Source organism: Petaurus breviceps, unplaced genomic scaffold (genome assembly GCF_028583685.1).
Source record: "Petaurus breviceps papuanus isolate PSGF00001 unplaced genomic scaffold, PetGlider_PUasm1.0 65, whole genome shotgun sequence".
Lineage (NCBI taxonomy): Eukaryota > Metazoa > Chordata > Mammalia > Diprotodontia > Petauridae > Petaurus > Petaurus breviceps.
In genome coordinates, this window is record NW_027186436.1 from 8,903 (window position 1) to 20,936 (window position 12,034).

Below are 12,034 nucleotides of genomic sequence, written 5' to 3' on the forward strand. Positions count from 1 at the left end.
GCCACTTGCAATATTTTCTCCTTAACTGGGGAACCCTGGAATTTAGCTTTAATATTCCTAAGGGTTTTCCTTTTAGGATTTCTTTCAAGAGGTGATCAGTGGACTCTTTCAATTTCTATTTTACCCTCTGGTTCTAGAATATCAGGGCAATTTTCCTTAATAATTTCTTGAAAAGTGATGTCTAGTCTCTTTTTTTGATCATAGATTTCAGGTAGTCCAAAAATTTTTAAATTATCTCTCCTGGATCTATTTTCCGGTCAGTGTTTTTTCCAATGAGATATTTCACATTGTCTTCTATTTTTTCATTTCCTTGGTTCTGTTTTATAATTTCTTGATATCCCATAAAGTCATTAGCTTCCACTTGCTCCATTCTAATTTTTAAGGAATTATTTTCTTCAGTGAGCTTTTGGACCTCTTTTCCATTTTGTCGGTTCTTCTCCTTATTGGCTTTTTAGACCTCTTTTGCCATTTATTTGGATTAGTCTATTTTTTAAGATGTTATTTTCTTCTTATCTTCCCAGCAAAGACAAGTGACAAGGGAGGAAGGGAATGAATCTGGAATTCAAAGTTTTAAAATAAAATGTTTAAATATATATATATGTATATATATATATATATATATATATACTATTATTAATACTATTTTACATGTAATTGGGAAATAAGATATACAGGTACTGGGGCATAGAGATCCAACATGCCCTACTGGAACAGTTGAAAGGGATATGGGAGAAAATATGAGAGAGAGCAGATTGGAAGAGGGGATATCCTGTGGGGCAGCTATTTTGGGGCGGTGGGTAGGGGAAAAATGGGGAGAAAATTTGTAACTAAAAATCTGGCGGAAATGAATGATGTAAATCAGAAGTTAGTAAAGCATTTGAAAAATGAAAAAAAGATGTTACTTTCTTCAGTAGTTTTTGTGATCTCCTTCAGCAAACTGTTTACTTGTTTTTCATTATTTTCTTGCATCACTCTCATTTCTCTTTCCAATTTTTCCTCTACTTCTCTTAATTTTCAAAATTCTTTTTGAGCTCTTCCATCACATGCAACCAATTCATATTTTTCTTGGAGGCTTTTGATGTGGAAGCTATGACTTTGTTGTCTTTTTCTGGTTGTATGTTTTCATCTTCTTTGTCACCAAGGTAATATTCTATAACCTGAGTTTTTTTTTTGCAGTTTCCTCATTTTCCTAGACAAATATTTGATTTTCTAACTCTTTATAAAGGTAGGACCCTGCTTCCATTGGGTGTGGGTATGGGTGTACTGTCCCAAACTTCAGAGGTTTTGAACAGCTGCTTTCAGAGATACTTCAAGGGACCTGTACATTTTCAGCTCTTCCAAGGTGGTATGATCAAAGGAGAGGTGTTTACTCCTTTCCTGGCCTGTGCTCTGGTCTGTGTGTGACCACAAGCACTTTTTTTGCCTTGGAACTGTGAGGAGGATTCCCTCTCTACTGCAGCCACAAGCAGTGCCACACCAGTGTTCCTCCTCACCCCAGGATAGCTACCCAGGACTGCGACCCAGATCCAGGCAAGGTAGAACAAGAGAATCCTGCCTCAGTTCCAGCAAAAAGATCCCGGCTATCGCCCTCTGATCAGCTGCGTGATCCCCCCCACTATCTGTGGACCCAGAGCTCCAGAAGCAGCTGTTGTTGCTGCTGCTGCCATAGCACCACCACCTCTGCCACCCCTGGGCTAGGGCTGGACCATGCTCCTCTTTCACCCAGGTCTCACAGAGTTTTCCCACTGACCTATGCTGTCTTTGGTGTCTGTGGGCCAAAAAGTCTGGAACACGCCACAACTGCCAGTGATTCAGTCCCCTGAGGCCTGCTCTGGCCCTGTCTATGCTGGTACAGCCCACACTAGACTGCTCTCCACTCCCAGCCTTGTGTGATAGACCCTTCCTGTCAACTTTCCAGGCTGTCTTGGGCTGGAGATTTGTTTCGCTCTGTCATTTCATGGGTTCTGCAGCTCTAGAATTTCTTTAGAGTCATTTTTTACAGGTATTTGGAAAGGTTTGAGAGAGATCTCAAGCAAGTCCCTGCTTTTACTCTGCTATCTTGGCTCTGCCCCCAAGGAGAGCATTTTCTACTCTTATATGCTTCTCACCATTCCCGTGACTGGTGGTCCTTTGCCAGTTCAGCAGCCCATCCTCAATATGAGCTACCTTGCTTTCTCACTCAATCCTTGGACCTTTGACTGTGTTGCACCCCAATAGGTGTGACACTCTGCTGCTGCACATCTTTTACATTTTTGCTGTACCCCAACATCAAGAAAAATGACCAGCATTGTGTTTCTCTGATACTATGTCTCCTTCCCCCTCCCCCTTCACTTCCTCCCAATGTTTAAGGAGCCAAAGAATAGGTGTTATTACTTACTCAATGAGATTGCAGGGAGATTCTTTGGGAGACAGGCCACTCTTCCCTTAGCACTTGGCTATACCTGTCTACTAGTGATTTATATAAATCACCTATTATACCATAAAGGTAAAGTCCAGCTTATACCATCGATGGGACTCCTAAGATTTTCCTGTACCCCTAGAGACCTCTTCTCTTGATCTGCCATCTTTGCTTTCTCCCCCAGCAGTAGCCTCCCCGGTAACAACTTCTCCCCAAGAGATCTTCCCCATAATATCTAGTTATGGCTCTGGTAGTTTGCAGTATGCCACCAACAAAGAATTCTGCAGAAGAAGCAATGATAAATAAAACATTAATAGGGATGTATGATTGGAAGAGAAGATACACTAGTTATGTAGGAGCTATACAGGATAACTGATGGACATCCTGTATGCTCTGTTGTTATCCTGCAATGTCAAAAGATCCTGAGAAGGGTCCTAAAATATTGGATGGGCCTTCTTTGGAAGCTTTATTGGTGGACACAGTTAAAGTTGGATAGGATGAGAAGTTGTGGATGGGTCCCTGGATTGGAGGGATACCCACAGTGATGAGATCATAGACCCATTGAAATACGCCTTAGGATATTTTTTCTGTCATAAGGCCTAGTCACAAGGGTTGCCTTGCCTGAGCTCACTCACTAACCTAGATGGTTACTTCTTGTGTGTACTGTAAAATAGATTCTTCTTCAGGTATGGTTATCTGAGAGTCACCTTCCAGCTCTGAGATTCTGTGATTTTACAATTACAAAGTGCTTCATATCCATTATTTCTATGGATCCTCATGATAGCTTTGTGAAGTAAACAAGGCAATAATTGTTAATGTCTGAACCATTTGTTGTAGAAACTAGAAATAAAGCAGGTGCCCATTTAAATAAGGAATGGTTGAACAAACTGTGGTACATGAATATAATGGAATGTTAATGTACTATAATAAATGTTGTGAAGGAAGGATTCACAAAATTTAAGAAGACATGTATGAACTGATGCAGAGTGAAATAAGTAGAACTCAGAGAACAATTTATATACTATGACCACAATGCTGTATGTTGAGATCCTTTCAAGAAGTGATCAGTGAGTTCTTTCAATTTCTACTTTGCCCTTTGGTTCTATGATATTTGGGGAGTTTTCCTTTATAATTTCTTGAAATATCATGTCTAGACTCTTATTTTGTTGTAGTTTTCAGATAGTCCAATAATTCTTAAATTGCCTCTCCTCTATTTCCCAAATAAGTTGTTTTTTTTTTCCAATTTGACATTTGATATTTTATTCTATTTTTTAAAAAATTCTTTTGACTTTGTTTCATTCTTTCTTGATGTCTCTTGGAGTCATTAGTATCCACCTGACCAATTTACATTTTTAAGAAGTCATTTTCTTCAGTGACATTTTATATCTCTTTTACTAAGCTATTAATCCTTTTTTTTTTTATAATTTTCTTGCAATGCTCTTATTTCTTTTCCCAATTTTTCCTCTACCATTCTCATTTAATTAAAAAAAAACACATATTTTGGGCTTTTCAATCTCTTTCTTTAGCTCTTTTAGGAATTCTTTTAGGCTTGTGTCCAATTTGTCTTTTTCCTTTGCTTCTAGATGTTTTCATGTCATTGTCTTCTGAGTTTGTGTTTTGAGCTTCTCTGTCACCATAGAAGCTTTTTAATGTCAGGTTCTTTTTTTGTTGTTTGTTCATTTTTCCAGCTCATTTTCTACTTTGGACATTGTGTCAGAGGTGGATTCTACTTATCTTTGGGGAGGGATGTCTAGCCTGAGCTTCATTGATTAGGCCTGGGGGATTGTAGGTTTGCCATGCTTCTAAGGTGTGTTCTGGGTAGAGTTCTGGTCACTATCTTCCTGGTCTGTGCTCTGGTCCTTACCTAGGTAAAGCCTCTGCTCCTATAACCAGTCCTCTCTGCCCTGGAACTGGGTAATGGGCAAAGGAATTGCTAAATGGTGTCCTGTTTTGCACCCATTGCTAACACAGTGGTCCCTTTTAATATCTTTTGACCAGGTGTCCCCTTTCCATCTGTAGGCACTGAACATTCTTCGTGCACTACTATGGCTGCCTCTGCTACTGCTGTCACCTTCAGTCCCTATCTGCTACACTGTGCTTTAGGCCAGCCCCCACCTCAGTGTCCTTAGAGCTTTCTCTCCTTCTAAGCTGTCATGGTCTAGAAAAATAAGTATGACTTTTTGTTTTTTGGTTATCCCACTCAAAATTTTATTTAAAAAAAAATTTTAAGGGTTGTTTAAAGGGTTGGGTTAGGAGAGCTCAGCAGAAATGCTTGCCTCCCCTCACCATCTTGGCTCTACCCCCTGACTATAATATTGTAAAGGAAAACATTTATAGACTGCCAAACTCCAACAATACAGTGACCAATCATGACATCAAAGAGTCTGATAATAAAACTTACTTTATCAGGCTCTGCATTGCCTCTTGACATAGAGGGACAGACTAGAAGCACAGAAAGACATTTTAAGGTGTGTCAGTGTGTTTCATTTGATTATACTTATTTGTTACAAGAGAGGGTTTCTTTCAGAGTGGAGGTTTGTTAGTGGATAGTGATAAGAATGGAAAAAAAGAATGAAAAGAACATAATGAAAACATTTAAAATACACAAAAGAAACAAAAAATGTTCAAAGAGAACAAAACCAGCCATTTGGTTACTACCTTGTTAAATTTAATGCACATTCCAAAAAACAAACTCGACATAACAGAGGTTTGTAGTTTTATATACAATCCTCATTTTTGTTCTTTTCGTATTGGAATGTTTGTGCTTGTTGATAATTTGTAAGGTCATAAGAAAAAGACAAGTAAAACAACAACACAGATTAAGTACCAGACTAGAATCTGAGAAAACTTGGTTCTGGTCCTAACTTTGTCATTGACTAATATGAACTTGGGTAAATTCTTTAAATTCTCTGGGTCTCACTTTCATCATATGCACATTTTGGGGTTGGACTAAGATGGTCTCAAAGGTTCCTTTCAGCTCCGCAGCACCATTTTGTGATTAGCACGGTGCCTGTGCACAGTAGGCACTTCATGAATGTTCAATGATTGATTGATCTATGAGTGGGTTCTCTGAGGTTACCTGGTTAGCAAGTGTAAAAGTTGTGTTTTGAATTGACACTAAGATCAAAGGTCTTTTTGATTACACCATCCTGCCTCTCAAAGGCCATAGTTACCTTGTAGGTGGGAAGATGGAGTCATGCTAAATGTACCCTCTCAGTATTGGTGAACGCATTCATGCATCTCTAGGATGTAGTTTCCCAGATTTTTCACTGCTATCATATTATGGACAATTGTCCTCTTCTGGCTTCCTCCCAGCTCCATGGACTTTGCTGTGTCGTGGGCACTGGCACTCTCTCATTACCTATGGTTACAGACCCTTCCTTGAGGTCCTCAGATAATCCTTCACAACACTGGATTTTTGAAGCAGCCAGTAGTCTGTCTGCTGTTCTTTGAGCCTACACGACCCACTTTCCCAGGACCACCTTAGAGCTGAGGAAGGTCCTAGGGCCCTGGTGCCCATGTTTGGATAAACCTGACCTTAGATATGACAGAAGTTAAGAAACAAAGTTTGTTATTTTCACATAGCAAGGATAGTGAGGCTGTTCTGCATGTGGACAAGGACTTGTGGAATGAGTTCCCAGACATTAAGGTCTCATTTAGCTACAAGTCAGGCACTTAGTAGAAGCTTATTTGTACTGGTCCTGCCCAATACTGCCTAGAGACCTGAAAAGATACAAACCCAATTGTGTTCTTCAGCCAGGCAGTGCTCACAGGATCTCAGACATGCTAACTGGGTGTCACTGAAGCCTTGGTTTAGCAGGAGACTTAAGTCAGAGCTCTATCAGCTCTAAACAAATATAAATCATTCTGAACTGAGCACTGTCTATGTGCCTAGTACCATGCTAGAGCCTACAGAGGTTATATCATTAATGTTTGCCCTCAAGGGGAGTTTCTGTGGGGAGACAAGGTGAACATGAAACAATTAAAGAATAATTCAGTGCTAAATTACACAGTGTTGATAATAATAAATACAAGCTTACATTTCTATAGTGCTTTAGGGCTTGCAAAATGCTTTGCTTACAAAAATATGTGTGAGTTAGATAGTCTAAGTATCATTATCCCCTCTTTAAAAATGAGGCAATGGCACAGAAAAGTTGCCCAAGGTCAGACAGCTAATAAGTGGTGGAGCTGGGAATGAACATGGCTGCCTATGAGTTCTGAGTAGGGAGAGATCAACATGGGGTAGGAGTGGTAAGGAAAGGCTTTCTTGAAGAAGTAGGACTTGAGTTGGGTTTTGAACCATGGGTAAGATTTGGACAAAGGGAGAGGAAAAGGGAAGGCCATGCCACTCATTCATTCATTCATTCAATAGATATTTATTGAATTACTAAAGGCAGGGGCAGCCAGGTGGCTCAGTGAGTAAGAGCACCAGCCCCAGAGTCGGGATGACCTGGGATAGAATCCAGGCTCTGATACTTAGCACCACACCCAGAAATAACTGGCCAGGTAATCTTGAGCAAGTTATTTAATCCTGATTGCTTAAAAAAAATAAGAATTACTAAAGGTAGAGTACTATCACTCTATGTAAAGGGGATGGGGATGACACAAAGTCCAAGAAGATAGGGTCCAAGCTTAGCCTGGGAAAAGAGTTGAGAAAATGAGCCTTCCTCCTTTTATTGCAGAGGTGGAGGTCTATGGGCATGTCATATTGTATGTATTGACAAATATAATCGATATGTTGGTTGAATTATTTTCCCCCTCTTTCTATATTACTTGGCTCCCTGCTAGGGTTGGAGAGGTATAAAACAACACAAGTTATCAAAGAGCTTTAAAAAAAATCAAAAAGAAAATCTACAGCCTAAAGTTGAAGAAGACTACCTACTGATTTTGCACTAAATAAATGATATACAAATTGCTCGTTCCTATTTAAAAAAAAAAATAGAGAGTCCTACTCAGGCATTTTCTCATTTCTCATCTGGCTGTGCTTTCTTGGGACTTCTCTGACTGACTTCTCCACCATACCCCTAAGTCCAGATACTGGTCCTCCTCCTCCTTCCCCCCCCCCCACAACTTTTCAGCTTCCTTTCAAGTGTTATCTTCCCCCATTAGATTATAAGCTCCTTGAGGCCAGGGACTGTATCCCCAGCACTTATCTTGGTGCCTGCAATGTATTGGTTTTGTTCAGCCGTTTCAGTCACATTCAACTCTTTGTGATCCCATTTGGGGTCCTCTTGGCAAAGAGTGTTTTGTTATTTCCTTCTCTTGCTCGTTTTACAAATGAGGAATTGAGGCAAACAGGGCTAAGTGACTAAGTGTCTGAGGTCAGATTTGAACTCAGGTCTTCCTGACTCCAGATCCAATGATCTATCCACTCAAGCCATCTAGCTGCCAAAGCCTAGCACATTCTAGGAACTTAATAAATATTGATTGATTGATTGAGATAGAGTTCCTCCAGGGCAGACTGAGAATAAATGGCACTCTGGGGCAGTCCTCCGATATGTTAGACTATCTTGATATTTCACGAATCTGTAATTTCATTCATGTAGAGATTTCTTTCACTTTATGCAGGTGACAAGCCCTCTATTTTTTCATGGGTTATTGTGACTAAAATAAAACCCCAAAACACCAAAAACCAACATCACCTAGAGTCCAAACCTCTAGTAATGACCCTCTCTGAACCTTATTAGGTTTGGTCTTTGGAAGAGAAACTTATTACCACATTCATCTCTAAAGCCATTCCAGACTTACCAGAGCTTGTACTCTATAGGCAAAGCCTTCAAGCACTCAGAATCAACTCCACATGGCAATGAGACATCAAAGAGGAATAGGAATGGAGAATAATATTAATATTAGCAAGCACTGATTAAGGATTTGCTGTGTGCTAGGCACTATGCTAAGCACTAGAGAGGAAAAGAAAAAGTTTGAAAATTCTTGCCCTCAAGGATCTTATATTCTAAAGGGGGAAACAATATAAATATAAATAAGCAAATAGAAGATACATATAAAATAGAGCAGCTGAGGGAATTGGAAAAGGTCTCCTGCAGAAGGTGGCATTTGAGCTGAATCTTGAAGGAAATCTAGGAGTCAAAGAGGTAGAGGTGAGGAAGGAGAGCATTCCAGGTGTGGGGGATGGCCAGTAGAAAGACATCAGAAGAAAGAAGATGGAGTTTCATTTCTGGGGAACAGCAAGTAGACCAGCAAGGTTGGACCATATAGAAGAGAATAATGTGTAAGAAGATGGGAGAACTAGGCCTGGGCCAGATTGTGAAGAACATTAAATGTATTTGATATTAGGAATAATAGAGCGCTGTTGGTGTCTGTTGAGTAATGAAGTGACATAGTCAGATCTTTGTTAGTTTTGTGGAGGATGGTTGGAGGAGAGAGAGGATTGAGGCAGGGGGACTGTCTAGCAGATTATTGCAGTCTCAGGCTGGAGGTGATATAGAATGGAACTAGGAAGGTAACTGTAAGTGGAGAGAAAGTGGCGTATGTGAGATGTGTTGTGGAGACACAAATATGACTTGGTGACTGATTAGCTGGATGGAATGAGTAAAAATGATGAGGTTATGAAACTGGATTATTCGGAGGATGGTGGTGCCTTCAACAATAAAAAGGAAGTTCAGAGGAGAGGTAAGTTTGGGAAGAGAGATCATGACGCCCTATAGTCATCTCAATGCAATATATCCAAAATAGAACTAGCTAACCTTTCACCTCAAACTTGTCCCTATCCCAACATTCCTATTTCTGTAGAGGACAACACATCCTTCAATCACTTAGGTTTACAACCTCAGAGTTCTTCTAGACTCTTCATTTTCCCTTTCTCCATATTTCCAATCAGCCTTATTGATCTCACCCTCCACAATATCTCTCACATTAGTCCCTTTTTCTCATCTAACCACTGACCCTAATCCATCACTTTCACCTCTGTTATTTCATTAGCCTCCTAATTGGTCTGCCTGCCTAAAATTTCTCCTTTCTTTAATCTTTACTCCACAGTGATATTCCTAAAATAGAGGTCTGGATGTGTATGGTGCTGTTGTCTACAGTCCCTGCTGCTGGAAAGGCCGAGGCTGGTTCATTGCTTTAGTTAGGAAAGTTTGAGATGCAATAGGGTTAAAGCCAATTGGTTGTTTAAACTAAATATGGAACCAAGAAAGTGAGACCCCAGGAAATGGGAACCACCAGGTTGAGAAAAATTAACCCTAGTCAAAAACAGAGCAGGGCAAAGCTTCTGTGCTAGTCAACAATGGGATTGGACCTATGAGTGGCTGCTGTATTTCCAGACTGGGCAAGATAGGGAAAGTTGTACTAGGAAAGAAAGAAAGAAAGAAAGAAAGAAAGAAAGAAAGAAAGAAAGAAAGAAAGAAAGAAAGAAAGAAAGAAAGAAAGAAAGAAAGAAAGAAAGAAAGAAAGAAAGAAAGAAAGGAAGGAAGGAAGGAAGGAAGGAAGGAAGGAAGGAAGGAAGGAAGGAAAGGAGGAAGAATGGTCATTTTTCTACTCAATAAACTCCAGTGGTTCCCTATTACCTTTGGGATCAAATATAATCTCTGTCATTTAAAGTACTTCTCATCCTGGCTCTAACCTACATTTCTAGCCTTATTAATTCATTATACAAATCGACCTTCCTCCATTTCTCTTATGTGTCTTTGCAAATCCTAGAATGTACTCCCTCCTCATATTTGCTTTTTAGAATTTCTCATTTCCAGTTCATGTCCCACCTTCCATTAGTAGAAGCATTCCTGATTTTTCCCTACCCCCACATATTAATGCCTTCCTCGCCCAACCAAAAATTTTCCTTTTATTTATGTATTTTTTGTGTATATATATATATTATATACATATATGTCCCTCCCACAGAATATGAGTTCCTTGAGAGCAGGGACTGTTTCATTTCTATTTTTGTACCTCCTTACCCCCACCCCCTCCTGTATTAGCACAGTAGGTGTTTTATGAGAGCCTATTGATTGATTAATGGTGTCTCCTAGTTAGAGATGTATCAAAGCCATCTCTTACTGGTTCCTGAGAGCCCACTATAAATTTTCAGTGTGGGCATTTAAACCTCAGACATTTGCAAGGCTTTGAATCAGTGCCTTATTTATTGTTCTGTTGGTCGTCTAGATTTAAGAAAGTGTTGAAGAATATGATAATAATGCAGGTTAAACTAAAAAGTGTATCATGTGTGTGTTTTTCTTCTCAGAGCACAAGTGTGTTAAACATTCACCACACATCCCTGCTCCCTGTCTGGGGTTGGGGGCCCTCTGAATAGCTTTTAAGTAGTTCAGTCTGTCCTTGGCTGCTTATTGGCCCATCTTCAGCTTCATGAATGAATTTGGTTTGAGGCCTCACTTGGCATTGGGATCACAGTGAGCAACCTTGGGAAAGGTGAGATTAGTACTGGAGATAAGATATGTACCCAGATAAATATAATACAGATTCAAGTTTGATGAGTACACGCCTGACTCTCTTCACCTATTGGCAACAGTTTCACGAAATTCTGACTCTCCTCAACTATGAGTGAACTCTCCAAGGCCACTTTATTTTCCTCTCCTTATACACTTAATATTGTATTGTGTTATAATTATTATATTAGAGCTATTTGTACTCTCTCTTCATCTTGGGTAGCTAGGTCCATTGCTAAGCCAGGAGTCAGGGAGATTCATCTTCTTGAGTTCAAATCTGGCCTCAGACATTTACTAGCTATGTGACCCTGGGCAAGTCACCTAACTCCATCTCAGTTTCCTTATCTGTGAAATAAGTTGGAGAAGGAAATAGCAAACCACTCTAGTATCTTTGCCAGGAAGACCCCAAATGGGGTCATGAAGAGTTGGACATAACTGAAATGACTGAACAACAGCAACATCATCCTGGACTCTTAAAATTCATATCTTCCTGTTTTCCCTCATCTTCTATACAAAGCCTTCCCTGCTCTCTGCTGCTAGTAATGCTTACTGCTTATTTGACTTTGGAAAAATCACTTAAATTCAAGTTTACCTCAGTTTCCTCAATTATAAAATGAGAAAAAGAAGAGCATTTCCTCCCAAGGTTATTGTGAGGATCAAATGAGAAAATACAAACAACAAATATAAATGCTTATTCCCTTCCTTCCAGCTCTCAGTGCGTTACAATTCCTCACAAAATTTTTGGTGTGTTTATTGAATATAGGCTTATATGTGTACATGTTGTCCCTCTCTCCATTGAATGTAAGCTTCTTATTGGGGAATATTTCATTTTTATCTTCATATTCCCAGGGTCTAACCCTTAGTGGGCACTTAGCAAATGCTTATTGATTGGTTGGAGGCCTGATTGGGGGCCCCTTTTTATGGGAAGATTTTATAGATCCCTCAAGCATTTAGTTTTCTTTCTCTCCCCTACATTATTTTATATTTACTTATTTGTTTATTTTGAGTACCTACCATGGATCTACTGGGATCTGTGTCCTTCCATATTCTTCACAGGCTACTCCTGGATTCCTCCATTCTGCCCATTTCCCTTGGATCCCTCCCTTGATAAAAGGCTTGCATAACCAGAGGTTTCTGGTTGGGTTCTATGTGCTGCCTTTTCTCCTCTATTGTGGATTGAGTGAGGTAAGGTTACATTAATATTGCGTCAGAGAGGTTTGACCTCTGAGCCAGGAAA